The sequence below is a fragment of the Rhinopithecus roxellana genome, chromosome 5 (genome assembly GCF_007565055.1).
Source record: "Rhinopithecus roxellana isolate Shanxi Qingling chromosome 5, ASM756505v1, whole genome shotgun sequence".
In the NCBI taxonomy this organism is placed as follows: Eukaryota; Metazoa; Chordata; class Mammalia; order Primates; family Cercopithecidae; genus Rhinopithecus; species Rhinopithecus roxellana.
Genome location: NC_044553.1, coordinates 145,759,912 through 145,785,467, shown reverse-complemented (window position 1 = coordinate 145,785,467; position 25,556 = coordinate 145,759,912).

The window sequence follows — 25,556 nt, the reverse complement described above, 5'->3', positions numbered from 1 at the left end:
TATCCTAGATTTCAGGAGAAAATTGCTCAAACAGGATGCCTCAGAAGATAGCAGTTATTACATAAACTTACTAACCCCTACCAGCCATACTAAGTCAGAGAAACAGAGCCAACATTGGCACAGGGTACCACAGGGCACAGTGGAGGCTCCCAGAACCTAGCAATTCAATGAATTTTACTCAGAGAACTGACGTGCTCCAAACTAGTCATGCATAATCCAGAATATCGCCCATACAATTGCGTAAAGATTCACTGACATTCAAATTGTCAGGAGTTAAAAATAGCATTAAGTGGCACTGAGACCCATGGGATGACTTTTCTGCTAAATGTACAGTTCTTTAAAGTTGTTTAAAAGAGTAGAAAAAGTAGAATCAGATATTTTGGTAAAACAGTAATATTATATAGTAAAAACTAAAGTTACATTGGAAAAAGATAGGAAGCCAATTAGAGTATTTGAAATGGTATAACTATAACTTTGAATGTGTAACTGGAATGAATAGTTTGGGGGAAAAACCTACTTTTTGAATTAGGAGAAAAATAAATTGATTACCCAGATGATTGTACAGGAGGCTAAAGGGAAAGTGGTGGAAATGTTTCTTCAAAGCATGTGACTAACACCTTGTGGCTTATAAATAGAAATAAAAACCTCTTAAAACATAAAAAGGAATAGATAAATACTTACGGATAAGTTTAACAAAATACATGCAAAACATGTACACTGCAAACTACAAAACTTTGCTGTGGGATGTTAAAGAAGATTTAAATGAAAATATTTACCATATGTATGAATTGGAAGACTAAATATGGTTGTCAATTTTCTCAAACTAACCTAAAAATCAATCAAAATCCTAATAGAATTTTTTGGTAGAAATTAACAAACTCTTTCTAAATTTTGTTTGGAAATACAAAGAACCTAGATTAGCAAAAACAATTTTTGAAATACCTACAAAATTGAAAGACTTCACCTGATTTTAAGATTTACCTTAAAGCAACTTTAAAATCTTTCAAACATGTTAAAAATGAGCAAAATATATGAGTAAACTCTTAATAGAAGGACATGTAAAATTCTTCAGCAAGCACATGAGATTTTTTATATCATTATTTATCAGAGAAATATAAGTTAAGCTGCTGTAAAATACCATTACACACAAACTTGCATGGCCAAAATTAAAAAAAACTAGCAACACAAAATGTTGGCAGGGATATAGAACAAGTGGAACTATCATTGCAGGTGGGCATATACAATAATGCACCTTGGCCTCCCAAAGTGCTGGGATTTACAGTCTGAGTCACCATGTCCAGCTGGATCATGCTTTTAACCATAAAATAGAAAAGCCCTAAGTAAGGAAAGGATTTGGCCAAACAGTACAATGTAAACATTTTATATAGTTATAAAATAAATAAAATAAATAAAACTCAAATAGAAGAAAACATCTTTTTCTAAAACTTAAATGCAATGTAAAACATGAACCTAATTGTGTCAAGAGTAGATTGTTCAATCAGAAATAGAAGATTCTTTCCATGAACAGATACAGTTTATTGTAATTTTTGAAATATCACAAACTGACTTGTGCATCATTTAGAATCTTGCTGTTTTAGCACTTGGAAAATTTTTGAAGGTTTTCGAGAGTCATGAGGTTGGTTTTAACTGCTGTGGCTTATTGAATCAAGGAAGGTAAATTTAATACATATTTATTATTGTATCTTTCAAAAATTAACTAGTTTTCTGGGATTGAGACTACTGAAAATGTCAGCACCTAGCATTATTTGAACTAAGCAGATATATTTTCCATATAAGATACTTGGACTTTTAAAGTGATTATTTCTGAAATAATATTAATGGGAAACTGATCACACACAAATCTCATCTTGTAATAGAAGCCTCATATGATACCCTTGATTGTGTTTTATATGAGACTATATGTCATACAAACTATGGCCAATTATTTTTATTTCCCTCAATATTTGTTAACCCAGAATTTTGTCTTTTTATTTGCAAAAAGACTGAGTTCTCTGCTGAGTGATTGAATTGTTTCTGCAGACTTTCTAGAAAGCTTCACAACAACTGCCAGTCCATTCAGAGTGTTTTTGAAGAATTGTCTTTATAAGTCTCATACTAGGAGTGGCAGAGAGAGAGAAACTATTGTAAGTGACTTTATGGAAAGATTGTATATACAAGGTAGGACATATTTTAAGGAAAAAAGAGCCAAAAAGAAAGCTTAAAATTTCTTTAGTAATCACAGTGGAAGTAAAAATAATATTGTTACTTTGAAAATATTATTTATACAGAAGAATGATACAAATGAGGAATTTAAATATTCAGCATAAAAAGTAATATAGAGTTCATACTTGAAACACTACTATCACTTTTGTTAGTATTTCTGCATATATTTTTTGCTTACTTTGTCTTCTGTTTGCATTTCCTCATATGTCTAGTTATTTTTGATTGAAAGTATTCAATATAAAACATTATAGATATAATCTAAGACTTCATATATGTGTGTACTTACATATACCTATATTACATATTCATATATTTTAATTTTATTTTTATTTATTTATAGACTTTCTACTTAATCTCAGTAAAATGTTTGGCCAAATTGCATAATCTGCTATTCCAGAAGCAGAGTTCTAACTCTATTATATCTTTCACCAGAATACTGATAAGAGATAATTTGCTTTCACTTTGCAGAAAAATACAATGTACCTTTTCCTGGATAATCAAGTTTATAGCAACAATCAAATTGTGTAGGTAAGTTATAGAGCTCATTATGATCTTCCAGGACATTTATGTAGCCCTATTGATGACATCCTGAAACTGAGGCCTAATAGAACATGTACCTACGATCATATAAATAGAACTTCCAACAGCAATAGAGGGTTGTTCACACCCTGGATTGTTTAAAGAGGTTGTTCAGTTTGTCTCAATCAATTGAAATAGAACTGGTACCTCATGAAGGGGCCAAATCATGCAAATGTGTACTTTATACTAAGACATTGCTAGCGAACTGCTAGGCCCTCTGCTATTTAAAAAGTTTATGTAGAGAACACAAAACCTCTGGCTATAGAAGCTGTGTCCTTACAACAGTAAGGAGGTTAATGGCAAGGCCTATGCTTTTAATCCTAATACTGGACAGTTCTAAGTAAAGCAAGAACTAGGCCGATCAGTACAATACCTTGAATTTCAGCAAATCTAGATGGCTATATTAAGCAGAGGGATCAGATTTCTCAGAAGCTCATACTTTTCCAGGTTTTAGATAATGACTGTCTATATGGTCAATAATGGGAAATAGTTTCTAAGTAATAGAAAAACAGTTTTCGAGAAAGAACTAAAGAAAGCAGTAAGTGATTCACCAATACCAATTTGGGTATGTGATCTATCAAAACATGAAAGAGAGACTTCCAGAAGAACCAATGGAAACAGTGTATTGCTGGAGGCATAAAATCTAATTAAAATTGCCTGGGACAACTGGAGATCGTGCTATCCTAAGACCCTTTCACAGGCATGTCAAGAAGAGAACAAAGAGAGATCCGGTCTTTCCAGCGTAAAATACGCACTATCTCCAATTGTCAAGAAAAGGACTTCCATTTGTGAATGTGAAATTTTCTTTAAATGAAGTAGTGAAGAGGCCCATATGATAATTTACTCAGATTTCTAAATAAAACTGAAGGCCAAATTCCCAGAGGACTGATTCCAGGGAATCATTGGATTATACAGTACCTTTAAAAGCAGCAAAACCTGTTTTCTCACTGCCAGGAAGTTATAATGAGAGAGGGAAACTGCATATTTTCCTCAGCTGTGATTGACCAGAGTAAAATCAAGAGTGTGAAAAACTTTGTGCAAGATATGGATCCTCTGACACTGGAATTCAGAGATGAAAACTCAAGGCAGGGCAAAAATTATGCCCAATGGGCAAGTAGCATGGATAGCCAATGAGTCATTCACAGTTACATGAAGTAACCCTCATAGTGGAAAAGTTGAATGTCCCATTAAGGAAAGTTAAGAAAACACTTGGGTCCTGAATTTCACAGGAAATGGGCAGATGTTTCAACCCTGTATTAGGGACCTAAGTGAGAGGCCATCAAGGGAATGCCACTATTCTGCCACAAGTAGTTATGTCCATAGCAGCAGCCAAAAGAACACTAACAAAGCATGTCCAGAAACAAAAATTTTTATGGTCACAAAGGCTGATGGAGTTGCCAACAAATTTCAAAGATGATTTTGTCTCCAACTGATATGACTTAATTGAATTTTCCCAACCGTAGATGAGACATATTGAGGAATTTATCTTTTAATTATAAAATTAGGCTGGGCGTGGTAGCTCACACCTGTAATCCCAGGACTTTGGGAGGCCGAGGCAGGTGGATTGTCTGAGGTCAGGAGTTACAGACCAGTCTGACCAACATAGTGACACCCCGTTTCTACTAAAAATACAAAGTATTAGCCGGGTGTGGTGGTGCACATGTGTTGTCACAGCTACTCAAGAGACTGAAGCAAGATAATCTCTTGAACCTGGGAGGCAGAGGTTGCAGTGACCTGAGTTCACACCACTGCACTCCAGACTGGATGACAGAGCAAGACTCTGTCTCAAATAATAGTAGTAGTAGTAATTAATGATAATAATAATAATAATAATAATAATAATAATATTAGTTGGCCCAACAAAGTAGGAGGACTATTTAAGGTATTAATATTTCTTAAATGCCACCCATTAGAGAAAGACCAGAGGCATTCGACTTTCTAACTCTAATGAAGTCCTAATACGCAAATGCCCTCTGTCTGTCTGTCTGTCTGTCTCTCTCTCTCTCTCTCTCTCCCCCCCTCTGACACACACACACACAAACAAATCACCAAGGAAATTGAGATGGTAGTGGAGGCAGAAGGAGAAATAATACGTTGAACTAAAACAGGACAACTTTCACATGGTGAAGATTAACAAACCAAAGATAAACAAATCTTAATATGAAATAGATAAAATTGGCATTGACTTTTTGGAATGATTTGGATACTGACTTTGAGAAAGGTTGTGGTATCAACAGCACTTATTGACACACTGTGCGACCCTTTGGAAAATTCTCCTTAATTTGTAATGAATGGGTCTAAGCAAAAAATTATTGTGTCAGCTCCCTTCCAGTGTTTGTGGATATTCGGGCTGGTTGCTTTTACTGTGGCTGTTTATGTAACAAGTGTTAAAGTTGCATGCGTAAACACCTCCCATGTGATGTGGTGACCCAGATGCACAATGTTAATGATACCCCTACCTTAATTTCTTCCCTCTTCATCAAAATCCAACCACAAACAACATCAATAACACAGGTGCATGGCCAAGCACAGCAGCTAGTTTTGTTTGTGCCTAGTGGACAAAATCCTGTGTTAGAGAATGGGCAACGACCATGTGCATGAGGAGCTGTCAGAGACACCCTATCAATTTGTTCCTTATAAGAACAGGTCTCATTTCATGAATCAGTGTAACAGTTTAATGCTTTTCAGTCTGGGAAGAAATTATCATTTTGCTTCTTATATTAATTTGTCAACCAAAGTTTACACATTTTGTTATTGGGTGTGTTCTGTTCTGAATGCTGGTCCTACACCGAGACATAAAACAGCTAGAAGGGGGTTATTGAGTGTTCCCTATGCAAAGAAATTATAAATGTTTGAGATGATGAATATACTAATTACTCTGATTTAATCACTATATATGTGTCAAAACATTAATACATACCCCACAAATATGTACAATTATTATTTGTCAATTTAAGAATTAAAGTAAATTTTTTAAAAGACATGGAACACTCAAGAAGGAGCTTTTGTGTTGTAAACAAATGGCCGGTATTGTTTAACAACTCATAAGTAAAAATTACCTAATGATTTAAAAGAAATGCTAAAGGGAACTCAGCAACTCTGAGGACAGTCTTGAAACGGCCTTATTTCGCAAGTGTAAGATAAAATGAAAAATGTCCTGTGTTGACAGCAAAGGATTTCAGAGGCATATGTGTTAAAAGTCTACCCCATCTTGATAACAATATAAAATTATATACTCATGTGTATCTATTTGATTATTTTATTTATCTCAAAAATATTATTGCTTGGTTAACTGTGCCCAGCACTTTTGGAGGTATGAGAAAAAAGCAGGGAACAAAAGAAGACAAAAGTCCTTGCCCTCATGGAGATTCTACTCTAGTAAGTATGAGAGACAGATAATATCCATACAACCATGTGAATTCCATGGTACATCAGCTGGTGTTCAGTGCTAGAGAGTGATGGGTGAGGGATGCAAATTTGAGAAAGACTGGTCCAGAAATGACTCCATAAAGGTTAAAATTAACTGGGATATGAAAAAGGTAAAGTTTATGTTTGTTAGTTTTAAATATCAGAATCAGATACTGATTAATCAGCTAGACACACCTAATTAATAGTATCTGGGTCACTGGAATTTAATCTGAGCACATATAACACAAATAAATGGAAATTTCCTCTATTGATCATGTTGAAGATGAAGCCTTTACAGGTCTCTGTGTTTCCTAACTATCAGACTAACTCTAATATCTAACACATATTTTATAAGTGACATTTAACAGCATCCATAATGTGTGGCCCAGCAGAATAGGCACTTGAGGTGCTCAGGCTCCCTGAAAATTCAAGTCTCTTATCAAGTTCCATTCTTGTTTTCCATGACACCTATTCATAAACAGCCACCACTGTGTGGAAAATCCATAATAATTTTCTTACGCACTGATCCTGCCTGTCATATCACAGTCTGTTTCAAGTGTTATGTTGGTGTAAAGAGAGCAAATCGCATTAATTAGGATTTCAGCAAAACATCAGAAAACAAAATGATAAGGGCTCATAATTACAAATATATGAATTGTCAATTTTAGGACCATTTTATTAGAGATCATCCTGAGGTTTTATGTGGATGATTTCTTGGCAGAGATGCTATAACCTTGGTGTTCGTACTTTAATGAGTATCAGTTGTCTAAATTATTTCTGAGGCCATAGAGAAGAGCATGAGCTGGCCAGTCCAGACGTACAGGGATGGTACCGGGGTGATACAGCAAGTTGGAACTGAACATTAGGATGAGACTGTTATAAGCTTGTGGGAATCAATCCAGTATCCAATAAAGGATGTGATTGAAATGTTTAAGACAGAGTTTGGAAATACCCTGGCAGAAGGGTAGCATTAAATGTGCTGAGTACATTCTTGCATTGGGGTTTATAGGATTTAGAAAGAAAAGTTACCGGGAATACAGATACGCAGGGAAATTTCAATAACAACATGAGATAAATAAGGGATGTGATAAAACATAATTACTTTTCCCAGAGAGTTATTACAAAGAGACCCAGTGAGAATTTTAAATGGGACAGAGTTGATTGGAGGTGTGGAGTTAGACTTCAATAACCTATGAGTACTGAAAACTAAGTTTAGAGGTAATTAATAGAAATGAATTGAACAGTCTTCCTGCCTCTCCAATAGATGCTGTTTTTCAAGATAATTCTGTCAAGAGAGAAAATGTCTACTTTACAGAAGTCTAGATAGTAGTATAGAATGAATAATAGAATTGGAAAACAAAAACATACTTTGCAATCACTGACATATAATGTTAAAAACATTTTGTGAGTGAACAGTTACGTGATACCAAAATAATACCCACCAATCACATTCTGGTTGAATGGGGAGAAGCATAATTTTACCATGGAGGAATCAAGTGGCCATTACCTTTATTCAGGGATCAATTTTAGGTTTGGTAATAATGGGATGATTTTGTATTTTTGGTGTTATACAATGCAATGTACAAAATGTTGCCCCTCATGTCCTTCTATTAAAGATATTTACCGTCAATTTAAATACATTTCTATATTTAACTTTCATTTTGAAGAAATTACAGGGGATGTAGAAGCAAGTTCCCTATATTCATAATCTTGTTTTATTTCCTCCCATTAAGTGTGAGCCCAAATTAATGACTTGCTTCTAATTAATAGAATTCAACAAGGTGATGGGCTGTCACTCTTTTTTTTTTTTTTTTTTTTTGAGACAGAGTCTTGCTCTGTCACCCGGGCCAGAATGCAGTGGTGCAGTCTCGGCTCACTGCAACCTCTGCCTCCCAGGTTCAAGTAATTCTCCTACCTCAGCCTCCTGAGTAGCTGGGATTACAAATGTGTGCCACCATGCCCGGCTAATTTTTGTATTTTTTGTACAGATGGATTTTCGCCATGTTGGCCAGGCTGGTCTCAAACTCCTCACCTCAGGTGATCCACCCAGCTCGGCCTCCCAGAGTGCTGGGATTACAGGCATGAGGCACCGCACCCGGTTCACTTCTAAAACTACATTAAAGAAAGACTCTAGCTTCCATTTTGCTTGTTGTCTGCTGCATGCTCTGTCTCTTTCACACTCTGATGAAAGCCACCTGCCATATTGGGAGCTGACCTATGAAACAGTCTATGTGACAAGCAACTAAAAGAGATCTCCCACCCACAGTCATCAATGACCTCAGCCCCTCAGACCAACAACCCGTAAGGAATAAATCCTTCTGACAATCATGTGAATGAACTTGGAAGAGGACCTTTCCCAGCTAAGCTGTGTCTAGATTCCACTAGCAAAGACATTGTGAGATGATAAATGTTTGTTGTTTTAAGATGGCAAGTTTTGGGTTACACAGCAATAGATAAAATATACAAGCCAAATAACACCACAGGGAAATTTGGAAGGTGGAATGTTGTAAATGTTCTATACAACAATCAACATGCATTATTTTCAAGGCAGAGTGTCATCGCCACTTGGAATAAACAATAGATGCAATCTAGAGATTTACTTTGTATCTTGATTTGCACAGAATAGAGACAAAAGACATTCTTAGGACAGTTGGAAAATTTAAATATGGATTGGGTATTTAAGTATATTAAGGAATTATTAATTATGTTAGGATACTGTTATTTTGGCTCTAAAAGAAGATGTTTTCTTATGTATATATAAATATTTAAAGGTGAAATATTTTATTTTCTATTAAATATAGTATTTTATACTTCAATAGAGTCAGATAATGTAGGGGTGTTTCAGTGAACTGCACTCTTGGAGGTGGTAAAGTTAGCATTTTTTTTTTTTTTTGAAACAGAGTCTCACTCTGTCCCCCAGGCTGGAGTGCAGTGGCACGATCTCTGCTCACTGCAAGCTCTGCCTCCTGGGTTCATGCCATTCTCCTGCCTCGGCCTCCAGAGTAGCTGGGACTACAGGTGCCCACCACCATGCCTGGCTAATTTTTTTGTATTTTTAGTAGAGACAGGGTTTCACCGTGTTAGCCAGGATGGTCTCAATCTCCTGACCTGGCCTCGGCCTCCCAAAGTGAATTTAGCATTTTAAGTACTCTAATCATGAATCTCATTCTAAGTGTGACCATAAATATCTTTATAGAAATCTGTAGAAGAAAGTTTACTTTTAGCCAATGGGCTCTTAAAAAATAATTTTTTCTGGAGAAACATAAGGGAGGGGAAAGACATGTCTTTGACTAGGATGATATGTGTTTCACCATCCTTGCATGAAAATGAAATTTAAGTATTCAAGTAGAACAGCTGCCAAATACCTTCAGAGCAGTACTTGTGGTATAGATCTTCATGGTTCCAGTGGTCTCCCTTAATAGCCTGCTCTAGCAATAGAGTTGACTGTTTCTCAAGTGGACACATTGTAGCACCTGTACTGGAGTGAGATTTTTATTCCAGGCACGTGCTTGTCAGAGTATCTGAAGCCAGATAATGGGAATTTCCCAAATTTATAAGGAAAAGTCCTTTGACAGTTTGCGGGCCTGCTTGCTAATAAATGGCAGGATTTGGTTGAGAACTTGATTTTGTTGTATTAAGCCACCTGGTAGCGAGGTTCTGGAGAAGCAGACATACAGTTTCTACCTCACTTTAATTGCTGGAGGATACCTGTATTACTCAGGGTTCTCAAGAGAAACAAACAATAAGGTAGATGAATGGAAATAGATGATAGATAGATAGATAGATAGATAGATAGGTAGGTAGGTAGGTAGGTAGAGAGAGAGAGAGAGAGAGAGAGAGAGAGAGGATTTACAATGGGACTTGGCTCCTGTGATTATGGAGGCTGAGAAATCCCATGATATGCCGTCTACAAGCTCGAGAACCAGGGAAGCCGATGGCATAGCTCAGTTCAAGTCTAAAGGCCTGAGAACTTGGAAGCCAATTATGTAAATCTCAGTCCAAGAAAGAAGGCCTGAGAAATGAAGAGTGCCAATGGTGTAAGTTCTGGAATATAAAGGCTAAAGAACCTGGAGTTCTGATGTCCAAGGACAGGGCAAGTTGTGTATCCCAGCTCCAGAAGAGAGATGAATTCATCTTTCTTCCTACTTTTTTGTTTCATCCAGGCTCTCAACCAATTGGACGGCACCTGCCCACCTTCCCTAAGGGTGGTTCTTCCTTACTTAGCACACTCATTCAAATGCCATCCCTTCTGGAAACATCCTGACAGACATGCCCAGAAATAATATTTTACTGGCCATATAGATATCCCTCAACCCAGTTAAGTTGACACCTAAAATTAACCATTACAATACCGATTGTGACAACTACGTTACTATTTGTCAAATATTTGGCTCTCTCATCTGGTGAGAAAATTATACTTGCCCAACCTGTTGAAATCAGGCAGGGCAATGACTGACTTAACTATGGCTAACAAAATAAAAACAGAAGTGATACGTGTCACTTCTAGGCAGAAGTTTTCAGAGTCCCTGCTTGATGACAAGACATGTTGTTTTTTACTAGTCTTCAAATATGGAAGCATGGGAAAAGTTAGTGCTTCTGTCTGGGCACCTCACTGACCACAAGGAGCAGAGGTCCCTTGATAACACACGATGGTTGTGTGACAAGAATGAGAAATAAACTGTGTTGGTTTAAGCCTCTGAGATTTTGGTTCTACTGCATAGCCTAGCCTCTCCAGAATGGCCAAGCAAATCTTCCGAAACAGACCTGATGATGAATCAGTTGCTGAAATCAGCCTGCAAAACTAGCTCCCAGTGAATGGACAATGAAACTTAGAAATGAATAAACTGAAAACCCGTGAAAGGACTGGAAAAATGTAAAAGGAGTAATCAATAACAACTTCTGGCTTCCTCTGGCCATCCTTCCACTTAACCAAAAAAAAAAATTAAAGCAATGAAAACAATGTATGCAAGCCTACATCACCACCTTTATCTGCCTTCAAGACTCCACTCACACACTTTGTCTTTCCTGTTGCAATTAGAGTGAACTGGTAGTGATCTTATCTGAGACCAATTTAAATGTGTGTTCTAAATCTCATCCCTTCCAGCCTCCTCAAGAACAACAATTCTGCTGCCTTTCTTCTATGCCATTAATTTCTTTCCTTCTACCACTGCATTCTCATTGGTATTTACCATGAGTCTTGCATCATATCCCAATACTCCTGTTAACAGCCAGCCCTATGGGACTACTTGTCAGTCACCTAAGCCTGCAATGCAATGTCATTATGTTACGCTTTAAGTGAACTGTTGATCTGCTTGAAATGTGACTTATCCCCTGCAACAATACAAACATAGTTTGTCTCTCAGACCCTCCAAATATTCCCTCTGTGAAACATTTTCTGATTTTCCTCAATTAGAATTATTTCACTTTTGTTTTCTCAACAGTTCTTTTTTTCATTCACTTATTTGAAGTGCTTACTATATGCAAATCAGTGAACAAGATGTTGTAAAGGAAATGTGGGCACATTTGGGCATATGCACAAACAACACAAGGCAATTAGCCTAATTATGTTTTGAATCACATTCACAATATAATCATCTGTGGTTAAACATATGGAACTAATAATTGAGCACTTTTAACATTTATTTTGATTATCTCTTTATTTATCCACCTTTCCTTGTAGTATGCTAGTGTTGGATAAAAGCTTTCTTTGGTCATTGGGGTTCATTGGTTATTGGTCAAGACCATGAGGTTCAGAGTAATGCAGATGTGACTTCAAGTTCTGCTCTTCTGATTATCTGTGTCTTCGCTTCATTAAAACCTGGATTTCTTAGTTATGCAGATTCACAATAGTTGTAGGATCAGATGTGTGATGCTTATAACACAATTAGCACACTGTCTAGCACAGAGTTGGTCCCTCATAAACACTGGACATTACTGTTTCTGTAAATACTGTTTTATTTTTATCATCATATTTATTTTCACAATAGTATTGCAGTGTCTGGCATATAGTAGTGCTTATTAAACATGTGATGGATTAATGAATGAATGCATGCATGAACTTAACTGATTTCAAATATTTTTCTCACCAGCAAGTTATATTTTATGTTGCTCTATCAGAGAGAATGGTTAATAATTTAAAAGAGAATAAAATAATATGGTGCCATCTAGGAAAATAAACAAAGCGTAGTGAGTCTTAAGGACCAGCTGTAATATTTTCTAGAAAAGAAAACAGTGAAGGTAATAATTGTAAGCAGTCTCATATGACTGTGAGTTGGCTATAACAAATGTGGAATGTCACCACTTTCTTTTATATATCCTAGAAAATAGTTTCCAGAAGTAATAGTTTTAGTTTGTAGTCATCTTGGAGTTTCTGTTCATGGCCTATTCGTTGTTCTATAACCTCTGGTAGGAAAACATATCCCAATCTTTGTTCCTACACTGTTAGTGTGAGTTTCATGAAGCCCACTAGACAGTCTGGAATAAACCCAGTGGTTAACTGACCACCTGTGAACCAGTTCCCCCTTACAGTCAGCGAGAGAACAGATGATGCCACCCACCCTTGGCAGAAATGGTAACATTTAGTTCTGCCTGGTGGACTACTGTGAGTCCACACAGTAGAATCTGACCACCTTCTACTTCTTGTCTTTGACTGGCAGTAAATAAAACCAGCCCAGCTGCGTGCTCATTTGAAACTTATTTTCTCCTTCACGTTCCAAACTCATGACTTGCTTGTGGCAGAAAAAAAGCTAATTATTATTCAGTAAGTTTGTGCTCCTTTACAGGGTAGAGTTGTTGCCTAAATAGACACTATATTTCCCAAGCTCTGCTCAATCAAGGTGGGGCCATATGGCTGGTCCATGCCAGTGGAATGTGGGTGAAAGTGATGTTTGCCATTTCTGGGCTGAGAAGAATACACGTCAGTTGATGAAATACAGACACCAGGATGAGCTAGGAAGTCACGTGTTTAAATGACAGAGTGTCCTTCAGCCTGGATCCTTGAACAACTCCTCAACTCCAATTTGCCAATCATAGGAGAAATAAACTACTGGGTTAACAAACTGGGATTGTAGGTTTGTCTGTTCTGGCAACTGTTCCCTTAACTTTAATACAGCCCATCCTATTATTTATGTACCAGCATAAAATAGTCTCAAGGAGTCTTTCATATTCAGAACCAATCAATCACTATTCAATGGCTAATAAAGCCACTGTTGAGCTATCTAGCAGACAAAATATTTTGTTGGAGTCATTTGGACCAGTTTTTGAATATGATTTGTATGAATTCTTTATGCTGAAGCTGTAGAGGTTGGCATAGGGAACACTATCTACTGCAATAAACAACTGCAAATTTCAGTGGTTTCACTCCAAAAATGAAGGAAGAGGAATTTCCCCAGAAAGGAAGAATAAGCTTAACCTAAAACTGTTAATTGTATTTTTCCCAGATCTATAAGTAATAATACAAATTAATTAAGAGCATTAAAATATAATATTATAAATAATATAAACTTTACAATATAATGACGGCAGAAAGCATCTTAAGGTCTTATTCTGACAGTTCATTTTTGCTTGGAACGTTTTGGTGAAGGGTATTTGGAGTTAATATCATCTTGGGAGTCTGAAATACAATTTTTTTTTGTCTTCTGTATGTTGTAGAAAGGGCACTTTGAAACCCCTTTTCCCAATGTGAAAAAAGGAAATGGAGACGGAGGTAGAATTTGCCTAGACATTCTGAAGGTGTTTGCTTCCTTACTTTCGAGACACACAAGAGGTAGATAGATACGGAAGGTGGGCAGGACTTTCATCATTACTGCCAGAATAAGAAAAACACAAAAGCAGATATCTAAAAATTAGACTGGTTGTTTAGGCATATTTTACCCCTGAGCTACATAAAAAGGATAAGGTTATCAGCAGGCATCGTAAATTATGTTTGATATTCATTTTACATATTCCCTTATTTAATCTTCTAAGAACTACTTCAGGGATCCCCAACCCCTGGCAGTGGACTGGTACCAGTCCATGGCTTGTTAGAATCTGGGCCACACAGCAGCAGGTGAGTGGTGGGTGGGCAAGCATCACCTCCTGAGCTCTACCTCCTGTCAGGTCAGTAGCGGCATTACATTCTCATAGGACCACAAACCCTATTGTGAACTATGCACGCCAGGGATCTAGGTTATGTGCTTCTAATGAGACTCTAATGCCCTAATGCCTGATCATCTGAGGTGGAACGGTTTCATCCCAAAACCATTACCCGCTCCTACCCCCCCGTCCATGGAATCTTTCCTCCACAGCTCATGCACCTGATTGCCACTATTGATGAAAATCAGCTTACCTGGGAAATAGTAATTAGAAACGATGTCTTTCAACCACTATGCAATCCACAGGTCCATCCTTAGTGCCATGTCTCAGTTATACTAGGAGAGGGAAATCTTCGTACCTCAAACATTCCCTCAACCCTAGTTTAAAAACTGACAATATACAATGAGTTGTAACCCTTATTTAATCTCAGAAGTTCTGCCTTTAAAAGGTGTAGTATAAAAATGAATAAGTAACTTGTGGTGGGTGGGCATACTACCTGAGCTCCGCCTCATGTCAGGTCAGCAGTGGCATTACAAGTAATGGTCTTACTTGGAACATTTTGGATAAAGGGTTATTCTATGAAATCCCCAAAGCTGAGCTCATCAGCTCTTGAATTGATGGTGACTTTTGTAGGTGTTGATACTTTAGGGTTTTTTTTTTTGTTATAGTTATAAAATTCATGACCATTGAAAAGGCAGAGTGGAAACAAAATTGAGCCATAATTCTGCCACCAGCACTACTGCAAAAGAAAAAAAAAAGAAAACACATAAAAATTTCCATTTTAATCTTGCATTTTGAAAATACTGATTATGAAAATTAGACTAAGACGGTAATCTAACACTTGGTGCTAGACAGTATGTAATTTCACAAATTTCAATGTGCTGTACATATGTTATTTATTTTATATTCCAATAACTAGGCTATTCTTCATCATAAAAATCAGCTCAGCCCTGTTTAAAGTCACATTTCGCTCCTTTGTTATCTTATTTTAAAAATTTAAGCATTATATTATGGAAATAAAACATTGTTCTTAAAAGGGCAGATATTCATGGACTTATAATTTTTAATCCATTTTAAAGGCTATCATGATAAATATAATTATGTAGTTTAAGAAAGTGAACAAACCCCCTTTTATGATTAAATAACACTTAATTACTTGTGATATAAACTAGGAACATATGAAATGTTTCAAGGAAATAAGTGGGAACGGATAATTTTTTATTCCACAAAAAAATATTAAATTGGTTCCTGCTATGGTGGAAATGTTTCTATCCTCTTAAAATGCATATATTGAAACCTAGTCTCCAAGGTGATAATGTTGGTAGGTGAGTGGGATTTGTATTCTTCTAAGAGACCCCAGAGAGCTCGCTTGCCCCCTTCTACCTTGTGAGGACACAGTGAGAAAGCATCATTCTATGAGCCAGGAAATGAGTCCTTACCAGACAATCTGCCAATGCCTTGATGGACTCTCTAGCTTCCAGATTTGTGAGAAAAAAAATTGTTGTTTATAGCTTATTTGTTTTCTTAATTTTTATTTCTTGAAGAAGTCTCGCTCTGTCACCCAGGCTGGGGTGCAGTGGCAAGATCTTGGGATCTTGGCTCATTGCAACCTCAGCCTCCCAGATTCAAGTGATTCTCCTGCCTCAGCCTCCTGAGTAGCTGGAATTAGAGGCACATGCCACACCACCTGGCTTTTTTTTATTATTATTATCACTTTTTATTTTTAGAGAGACAAGACTTCACCATGTTGGCCGGGCTGATCTTGAACTCCTGACCTCAAGTGATCCACCCTCCTCCTTGGCCTTCCAAAATGCTGGGATTACAGGTGTGAGCCACTGTGCCCAGCCACTTATTTCTTTTGTATTCTTATTTCGTTATCACAACTTAAATAGACTAAAGATAGAAAATTAGTAACAAGGAGCGGGGGTTCTGCTGTGACAAATACCTAAAAATGTAAAAGTGTCTCCGAAACTGGGCAATAGGTAGAGGCTGGAAGAGTTTTGAGACAAATACTAGAAAAAGCCTCCATTGTCATGAACAGGCTGTTAAGGGTGATTCTGGTAAGGGCTCAGGAGAAAAGCCTCAATATTCTTAGAGAATACCTAAGAGGTTATGAACAGAACATTGATAGAAATGTGGATGGCAGGGGGCTACCCTGCTGAGGTGTCAGATGGAAAGGAGGAGTATGTTATTGGACAATGGGAGAAACATCACCCTTATTACAAAGTAGCAAAGAAATTGCCTGAATTATGGTTGTGTCATAGTGTTTTGTGGAAGGAAGAATTTAGAACAATGAATTAGGATATTTGTCTGAAAAATTTTCTAAGCAAAATGTTAAAAGTGCAGCTTGGCTTTTCTTGAGTACTTACAGTAAAGTGTAAGAAGAGAGACAATTTAAAGTTGGGATTTTTAATCAAAAGAATGGCATTTTTAAGAAATGGGAAAATTGTCAGTTATCCATATTGACAGAAAAGAGAAAGCTTGTTTGGGAGAGAAAAAGGTTGTTCCTGAGGGACCTTTTGATAGAGATTAGCTTGATCTGACATCTAAACAGAAACCAGGACTTTTTCTCCAAGACAATGAAATAATATTTCCAAATAAATTTCAGAGATAATTGGGACTGCCCCTCTTAGTGTGGGCCAGACTACAAGAGCCTGGAGGATGCACAGATTTCAAAGCTGCACTCTCCAAATTCTGATATAGTACTCGTTGGCAACCTCAGATGTGGCTCCAGTGGGACCAGATGCAGTTTGGGCTAGGGTGATCACCACACCAGAGGGCACAAACTGTAAACCCCATGGTGCCATCTCTGCTATCACCACACAAAGTGCCTGAGCAATGGGGTATGTGGCCATTGCCAAACTCCATCTGGAATTTGAAGGATGGAACCCCTGAGCCTTAGACACAGAACCCAGGCAAAGGGCTGCTATAACAGTGGAACCACTGCAAAGAGTCCCAATTAGGGCAATGCCTAATGGAGTTGTTGGGGTGGGGCTTCCCCAAGACCCCAGAATGATAAAAATATCAGCTTGCATTTCCAGCCTAGGAGAGCCACAGGCATCTGAGTCCATCCTATGAGAAATGTGATGTGGGCTATGCCCAGCAAACACATAGGGAAGCTTTGGAGGACCAAACCCGCCCCAGTGTGTCTGGAAAGCAGGACATTGAGACAAAGATTATGCTCAAAATTTAATATCCTTTGCAGTATTAGGTTTTAGGCTTATTATTGCTTTCTTCTATTCCCTCTTGGAATGGGAATATCTATCCTATATCTGCCCTATCATTGTATTTTGGAATCACAAAATATATTTGATTTTACAGGGATAGAATACTATAGTCTAAATGTTTGTTTCCCCCTCAAACTTATATGTTGAAACCTACTAACCCATGTTATAGTATTTGGAGGTAGGGCCTTTGACAGGTATTAGGTCATGAGGGCTCTACTCTTATAAGTGGGATGAGTGCCTCTATGTCAGGATAGTGCAAAAGTAATCGTGGTTTTTGTCCATTACTTTTAAATGGCAAAAACTACAATTACTTTTGTACCAGCCTATTAAAAGAGGCCTAATGGAGCTCCCTTGCCCCTTGTACTATGTGAGGACATGGTAAGAAGGCTCCCTGTATAAACCAGGAAACAGGTCCTTACCAAACACCAAATCTGCTGGTGCCTTGATCTTAGACTTCTCAGCCTCTAGAACTGTGAGAAATACATTTCTGTGGTTTGTAATCTGCCCAGTTTGTGGTATTTTGTAATAGCAGTCAAATGGACTAATACAATTCCTTAAGTTTGTTAGACACGTGGAGACTCTTCTGATGTGAGAGCCTTTAGAAACAATAGAAAATTCCTTAAAATTATGTATTTTTTTTCAAAGAAGGAAAACATAGAAAGTACCATAAACAAAATACATGTGTTATTGTTGTGCTTGAAGGGCAAGTCAAGAATTAATGTGAGGGATTAGTGAAAATTACCCCTGGAGTACCCAAGCCTAGGATAATAAAGACAGTCTGGAGCTATTGTAAGTATGACAATCTTTCTATTTGAAAGGTTTTCTTTTTAAGCTAATTTCAGCACATGAAGAAAACCATTTTAATTTAAGATATCAAGTATATGGCAGATATGAGCAACCTTCCAACCAAGACTCTTCCAGTCTGCTACCATATATATATATATATATATATATATTTTTTTTTTTTTTTTTTTTTTTTGAGACAGGGTCTTGCTAGAGTGCAATGGCATGATCTCGGCTCACTGCAACCTCTGCCTCCCAGGTTCAAGCAATTCTCCTGCCTTAGCCTCCCAAGTAGCTGGGATTACATGTGTGTGCCACCACGCCTGGCTAATTTTTTGTATTTTTGGTAGAGTCAGGGTTTCACCATGTTGGCCAGTCGGGTCTCAAACTCCTAACTTCAGGTGATCCACCTGCCTAGGTCTCCCAAAGTGCTGGGATTACAGGTGTGAGCCACTGCACCCAGACTTGCTACCATATATTAATAGTAGCTTAGCAATTTGACTCACTTTTGGCATTCTAAAATCCCTACTGCCATGAATTTCTTGCATTAAGCTAACTGTAAAAACTGGTAAGGAATGAGTATGGACTGCTAATGACAAGGACCTAATTTAAGTTAGCTTAAACAACAGAGAATTTACCATCTCAAGTACCTAGGAAGTTCAAGGTATGAAATGGGATTCCATTAAAACTGGCTTACTGGTTTTCTCAGAGCAGTCTCTATTCTCTGCTTCATTCTTCCATGGGTGGGTTGGAAGGCCCTCTCCATAATGTAGGAAAGTCGCCTCTGAAAACTTCAGGTTTGTTGACCTTTGGCACTCAGGACCCAGATGAGAAAGAGAGCCTCTTCACTGATCATTCGAACAATCAACCTGGGAAATAGACTGACTGGCTAATCTTCGTTCAAACACTCACACTTGGAGCCAGAGGAGTGAAGTCATTTCTAGTTGACCCACAGGGTTACTGATGAGGCAGGGTGTCCCCAAAGGAAGAGGGGTTGTGTTACCAGAAAGGGGAATGGGTACAATGCAACCAATCAACAACTTTTAAACACTTACTAGAGTCAGGATCTGTGATAGGCATGTCATATGTTTTCTTTTACCATGATCCTTAAAAATCTCACACGTGATCGAATTATTACTATTCCTATTATTATCCTCATCTACAATTTACTAACCTGTCGCTGGTGGGATGAAGGAACTTGCCCAAGTTACTTGTAAGCAGAAAAGTTGAAATCTGACTTCACGTTTCCTTTGTTCCTGAGCCCAGACTTTGAAACATTCTTCTCTACAGAATGGCTTAATCTTGCAGGTTCAAAAGTGTATGTGAAAATTGTACTTTCTTGTGTGTGATGAGTACTTCCAAGGACCTTTCATCTTATTCCTGCTATTTGCTCCTTCCTATGCTTCCAAAAATATTTTTTAAAGAGAACTGGAGACCAAAGCATAATTTGCATTTTATCACTATGAAATCTCTTTTCAGTTTATTCAGTTTCATTTCTGGGGTTTCGTGGTGTTGGACTCATTTTTATTTTCTTTCAGGTAAGGAAAACCAAGTCAGCAACTACTAGTTTGTATTAATGTAAGGACGTGTCCCAAATGGTTAACATTTCCTTTACCAAGATTTTTCTCACTTTACTCAGAAGAGTATATGAAAAATCAAAATCTATACATTTGTCCTCTACTTTTTCTCCACAAATCTCTGTGATTACGTGGCTGTCTTAGCATACAGCATTAGCTGTACCTGAAAAATAGTTATAAAAGACACAGGGAAAAACTTTAAAAGTACATTGAACATAATTCCTTGGGACATGAAATTATAATTATAAATAAATGAAACTAAAACATTAAAATGTATTTTTTCCTGGAAAAAAGAGAACTGTCAAATGAGAGTTTTACGTGTCAGTAGGTTTTGTTAGAAAATTTAAATTGCTGGAAAGACATTCAGCTCCCCCACTTCAAATATGAAATCAAAACTGATATATTGAAATTTCTCTATTACTCTAGCCATTGACCTGTTAAAAATATTATGGGATGGTTTACCTCAGAAATTGCCATTAATAGGGAAATGACAAGAAACTTGCTGCCCAAATGCAACTATTTCCAAAATTGTAAAAATTGCATAGGCGTTCATTTCAATTTCTCATTTAGAGTGGCAGGGAAGAGTGAACTGAAATCAAATGCATCCTCCAATTCTTAAATGGAAATGCACTCAGGCTCGTTGGTTCTGAGAGAGATGTGTGCATGCAAGCATGCCTATTCTGAGCCTAAATTATTTTCTTCCCTTAATTCTCGCTTTTGCTTCAGTTTTGATTTGAGACACACTCTTAATAAGGGAATAAGAGAGTGATCTTCAGACTTCTTCAAATAACAATCACTATAAAGCTTATGATTGTACAATTATTACATCTTCTCATTTCCTAGCTTTTTAGCAGCCACTTAATAATAAAGGCCATTAGAAAACTCAGAAGCAACCTTTTTTCCTAGATAGTATTTTGGTGAAATAAATTTTTTAAAAGGAAGTAAGAAAAAAAGGAGATAATTTCCAGTTTACAAAAAAGAAAGCATTTTCCAGTTTATGAAGAACTTGAGTATTTCATCACATTTCTCACATTCATCCTCCCAGCGTCTTCATGGGGTCAATGATAACATTCATATCTATGAGCTTTTTGTCAACTAACATAACATTTGAAATACATTGATTTTTCAGTGAGTTTTAATTAGTAATAGAAATGTGCCAATTTTGTGGAAGACAGAATGGGTCCTTAGAAAAAAATAAATTACATATAACAACAGGCACTGAATGAGCGAAGAAGGAGCAAAGATCGGGCTCTGTTGAAGGCCTTCTAATACCTTGTGTCCTAGCGGACAAGAAGCTGTTTCTGTGTCAGATTTGAATCTTACCTCACTGTGTATAAAGCGCTGTTGTGGGTATTGCCATATTTGAACCTAATACCAACTTAGTATTTGAAACTAATACCAACCAAACTTAACATTTTCCCATGTTAAGTTTTTCTTGATATGTTGTACTTTTGTCCTCAGTTCCAAATGTCCACGTCCATGCAACTTGCAGTCTGTACTACACGGGTGATGTATTGTTATCCTATTTATTGTGTTCATCCTTGGTTAGCCTAGTTCACCAGACTTTTTCACCCCTGCTTTCTATTAGACCGTGTGCTTATGGTATCCATCAGTCTATGTTACTACTTTTGTATTCTCCCACAGTGCCAAGGAAATAGTTATCAATATAAAATAGGTATAGAAATACATGTACTTTAGTCTGCATTGTAACAATGCATTTTAGTTTTACTGAAATCTAGCTACTATAAGCCTAGAATATAACTTTGATGTATTTTCAAAGGAAAAAAGCATTTGAAAGTTTACCCATTATTATTTCAAATACACTAGTAGTGTTCACAGAACCAGTCCTAATTGTTTTAAAAACAACTGAAAATACCTACTAAAATGTGGTACAGGCTAATAAAAATACAACATGAATGTCTAACAGAAATAATGTTTTAAAATGCAAATTACTGATTTCAAGTCCAATTTAATCAGAAGAATGAAAATTATATTAGTGTTTTCAGTGATAAACTTGATTTTATCTTTGAAAACCCCAGTTTAACATCTGGTCAAAGCATATGCCTACTTACATTTTTAAATACAGCATCTTATGTGGATTTCTTCAATCTGGTCTACTCTGTTCAAATTCCAGAGCACCGGCCATCTTTGACATTTATGTAGGCCCTACTTATCAGCCAGGTCCAGCTCAACTTCTGCCACCTTTCTGAGACCTCCCTTCTGTGCTTCCCTTTTACTTGACTTTGAGGCTCTTCTTTTTATCATATTAAGAGTGCCTTAGTCCATGAAGGCGGCTCTGGCAACATAACATAAACTGTGTAGCTTGTAAACAGGAGAAATGTATTACATTTCCCTGGAGCAGGGAAGTCCAAGTCAAGGTATCAGCAATGTCAATGTCTGGTGGAGACCCACTTTTCAGTTCAAGTTGACACCTTTGTTGCGTGTTCTCACATGGTGGAACAAGGCAAGGCATCTCCCTGGAACTTCTTTTATAAGGGCAGTCATCCCATTCATGAGGGCTCTGCCCTCGTGACCAAATTAATTCCCAAAGGTTTGGTCTCCTGATAGTGAATAAGCCTCAGGAGATCTGATGGTTTTATGAAGATCAGTTTCCCTGCACAAACTCTCTTGCCTGCCACCATGTTGCCATGATTGTGAGGCCTCTCCAGCCATGTGGAACTGTGAGTCCAATAAATCTCTTTCTTTTATAAATTACCCAGTCTCGAGTATGTCTTTATTACCTCCTAATACAAATACATTGGTGATTAGGTTTTGATACAATTTGGCTCTGTGTCCCCACCCAAATCTCACCTTGAATTGTAATAATCCCCATGTGTCCTGGGAGAGATCCGGTGGGAGGTAATTGAATCACGGGGCAGGTTTTTCTCGTGCTGTTCTCCTGATAGTGAATAAGCCTCAGGAGATGTGATGGTTTTATGAAGGTCAGTTTCCCTGCACAAACTCTCTTGCCTGCCGCCATGTTGCCACGATTGTGAGGCCTCTCCAGCCATGTGGAACTGTGAGTCCAATAAACCTCTTTTCTTTATACATGACCCAGTCTCAAGTATGTCTTTATTAGCAGCATGCGAACAGACTAATACAGGTTTCAACATATAAATTTGGGGGTACACAAATAGTCAGACATAGCAAAGGATAAGGTCTTGGAGAATAATACTCCCTCATTTCTCACTTTCTTTTCATACTGCCTCTGCCTTTTGAAACAATACTTCCAGTCATGCCTTTACCAATGACTCTTTCTAGTACCTTCCCAGCCCATAGCTATTTCATGGGCACACAAAGAAGCTAAATGTTTATACATCTTTATGAGCAATGAAAATTCAAAAAGCAAATTGGAAGATACATACACTCAGATCCAACTCTGGGCAGCTGAGCAATATCAAAGGCTCCCAGTTAAAGATGGTCATGATACCTATTAAATGAATCAGTGTCTTAACCAAATATGAAAGCACCACACAACTTGAAAAACACAGATAAACACTTATTCTGATTAGGAATCAGAAGAATACCAAGTAATGGATGAAATCACACATGGGCTATGTGTTGATATAATTAGTTTCAGTACATAAAAGATATTGTGAACAAATATTAAGTGGCAAATTTGGACAACTGTCTGAGATAAAACATATCTGTCAAATGAATAACTGGACATATCTTCATATGAAGGGCCATTTCAGTCCAAACAGGAATGGCAAGCATAGGTGACCACCAAATAGTGAAGAATATGAAAATCCATGGTCATCCCAGAAAAGGTAATGAATTTGACTTCTGAAATCAAATACAGAATAATACATATGAACCCCTATCTGTTTTTAAAGCAGTTTACAATCTTCCTGAGGTATTATTTTTATTTTGCAGATGAGAAAAACTGAGGCTTGGAGATATAAAGTAGTTTTTCTAAGTATTGGACTCTAAAGTCTTCATGATTTCTGCTGCAAAATGCTGCCTTATAGCTGTCACGGCTTCGGGTATACCACAGGTAATTTTATTTGTAAAAAATTTAACCCTGCTACAGCACATATTCCATTGATTTTAAACAATTTTATCTCAAAGGGCTCTTTAAACTATTTTTGTGGGTACACATAAGGGTAGGATAGATCCCAAATTGTACTTTCTGCCAACATTTTGGTTCCCCGAGTGAACAAAGAAGCCAAATAAGCTAGCTGACAGAATGGAGTCCTCACGTATCTGTGAGTGTGAGTGTGTAGATGTATATATTAATTCATCTTTAAAAGTTCCAATTTTGGAGCAGTAAAATGAGTTATTAAAAATGTCTTCTCTTGGCCAGACATGGTGGTTTACTCCTATATCCTCGTGCTTTCAGAAGCCGAGGCAAGAGGATCACTTGAGTTCAGGAGCTTGAGACCAGCCTGGGCAACATGGTGAGACCTCGTCTCTACAAAAATTTTAAAAAGTTACCCAGGCGTGGTGGCACGCACCTGTAGTCCCAGCTACTCGGGAAGCTGAAGTAAAGGATCACTTAAGCCGAGCAGGTGGAGGTTGCAGTGAGCTGGGATCACGCCACTGCACTCCAGCCTGGGCAACAGAGGGAGGCGTTGTCTAAAAAACAAATAAAAGATGATTTTTAAAAAAGCCTTTTTTTATGTCTCTTCCTTTCACGACTATCTCATTCCTCAAAACCCACACTCAGGGCAAACTCCAGTCCTGCTGCTCTTTCCAGGAAATGTCTTCCCAAGTTGACACCGGCCCCTTTCCTTAGAGATTGAACATTTGAGGTTCCATATGGTTAGAAGACACTCATTTTACAGATGTGGAACTGAGGTCATAATTGGGGAAAAAAACTGTAGAAGTTAGATTCATTTGAAACCAGCAACAAGCTATGCAACAATTCTCTAAAGGTGTCAAACTTCAGTGATTTCTCAACACCCTTCTGGCTGCATCAGAATCTCTTAGGGAGCTTCAAAAAAATACAGATGTCTAGGAAATAACTCCCAGAAAGTTTGTATGAGTGGATGTGGGTAGATTCTTGGGAACTCTTTTGAAAACAAACTAATAAACAAATCCAGAACAACTCTCCAGGTAATGGTAGTAGTACCTGATCTGCTTATTGTTATGAGGTTTAAACTCATTAATTTTCATTAATTGCCTACATCACACATCAGCGTATAGTAAGCACTACAGTAATATTTGTTCAATAAAATGATTTCAGATATTTTATTAAGTCTCAGCCATTGTAATATAAGAGTTTTCTTTCTAACCATTCTACTTTTTAAAACATTTCTCTGTATCTGACACAAAGAATTTATAGGAGCTAAAAGCATTGGCTTTTCTTAAAAGAAGTAGAGATTTTCCTTTAACTTCTCTATGTGGATTTGGTCTAGACAGGTTGGTGGTCTGGATTTTCTCATCTTCATGAAATAGATGGAGCACAGAGGCACATCAAATTCCTGCCTTACCGTAAAGCACTGTGAAATGGGAGATTCCCTGATCCCCCTGGCAGGATGTGGGACAGGAGTGTGGCTCGCCTGTTCAGTTGCTGCCACTGCTTAAACCCCTTATGGGAGGGGGAGCATGCAGATGGACACATGCAGGAGCCCAGGTGAGTATGTGTTACAGTGTGTCTTTTAGCCCTGCCATCTGTGGACAGTTTGAGTGTTAACCAGCTCACTGGACCTCTGCCTTTCTGCAAGGGCAGAGGACCAGTGTG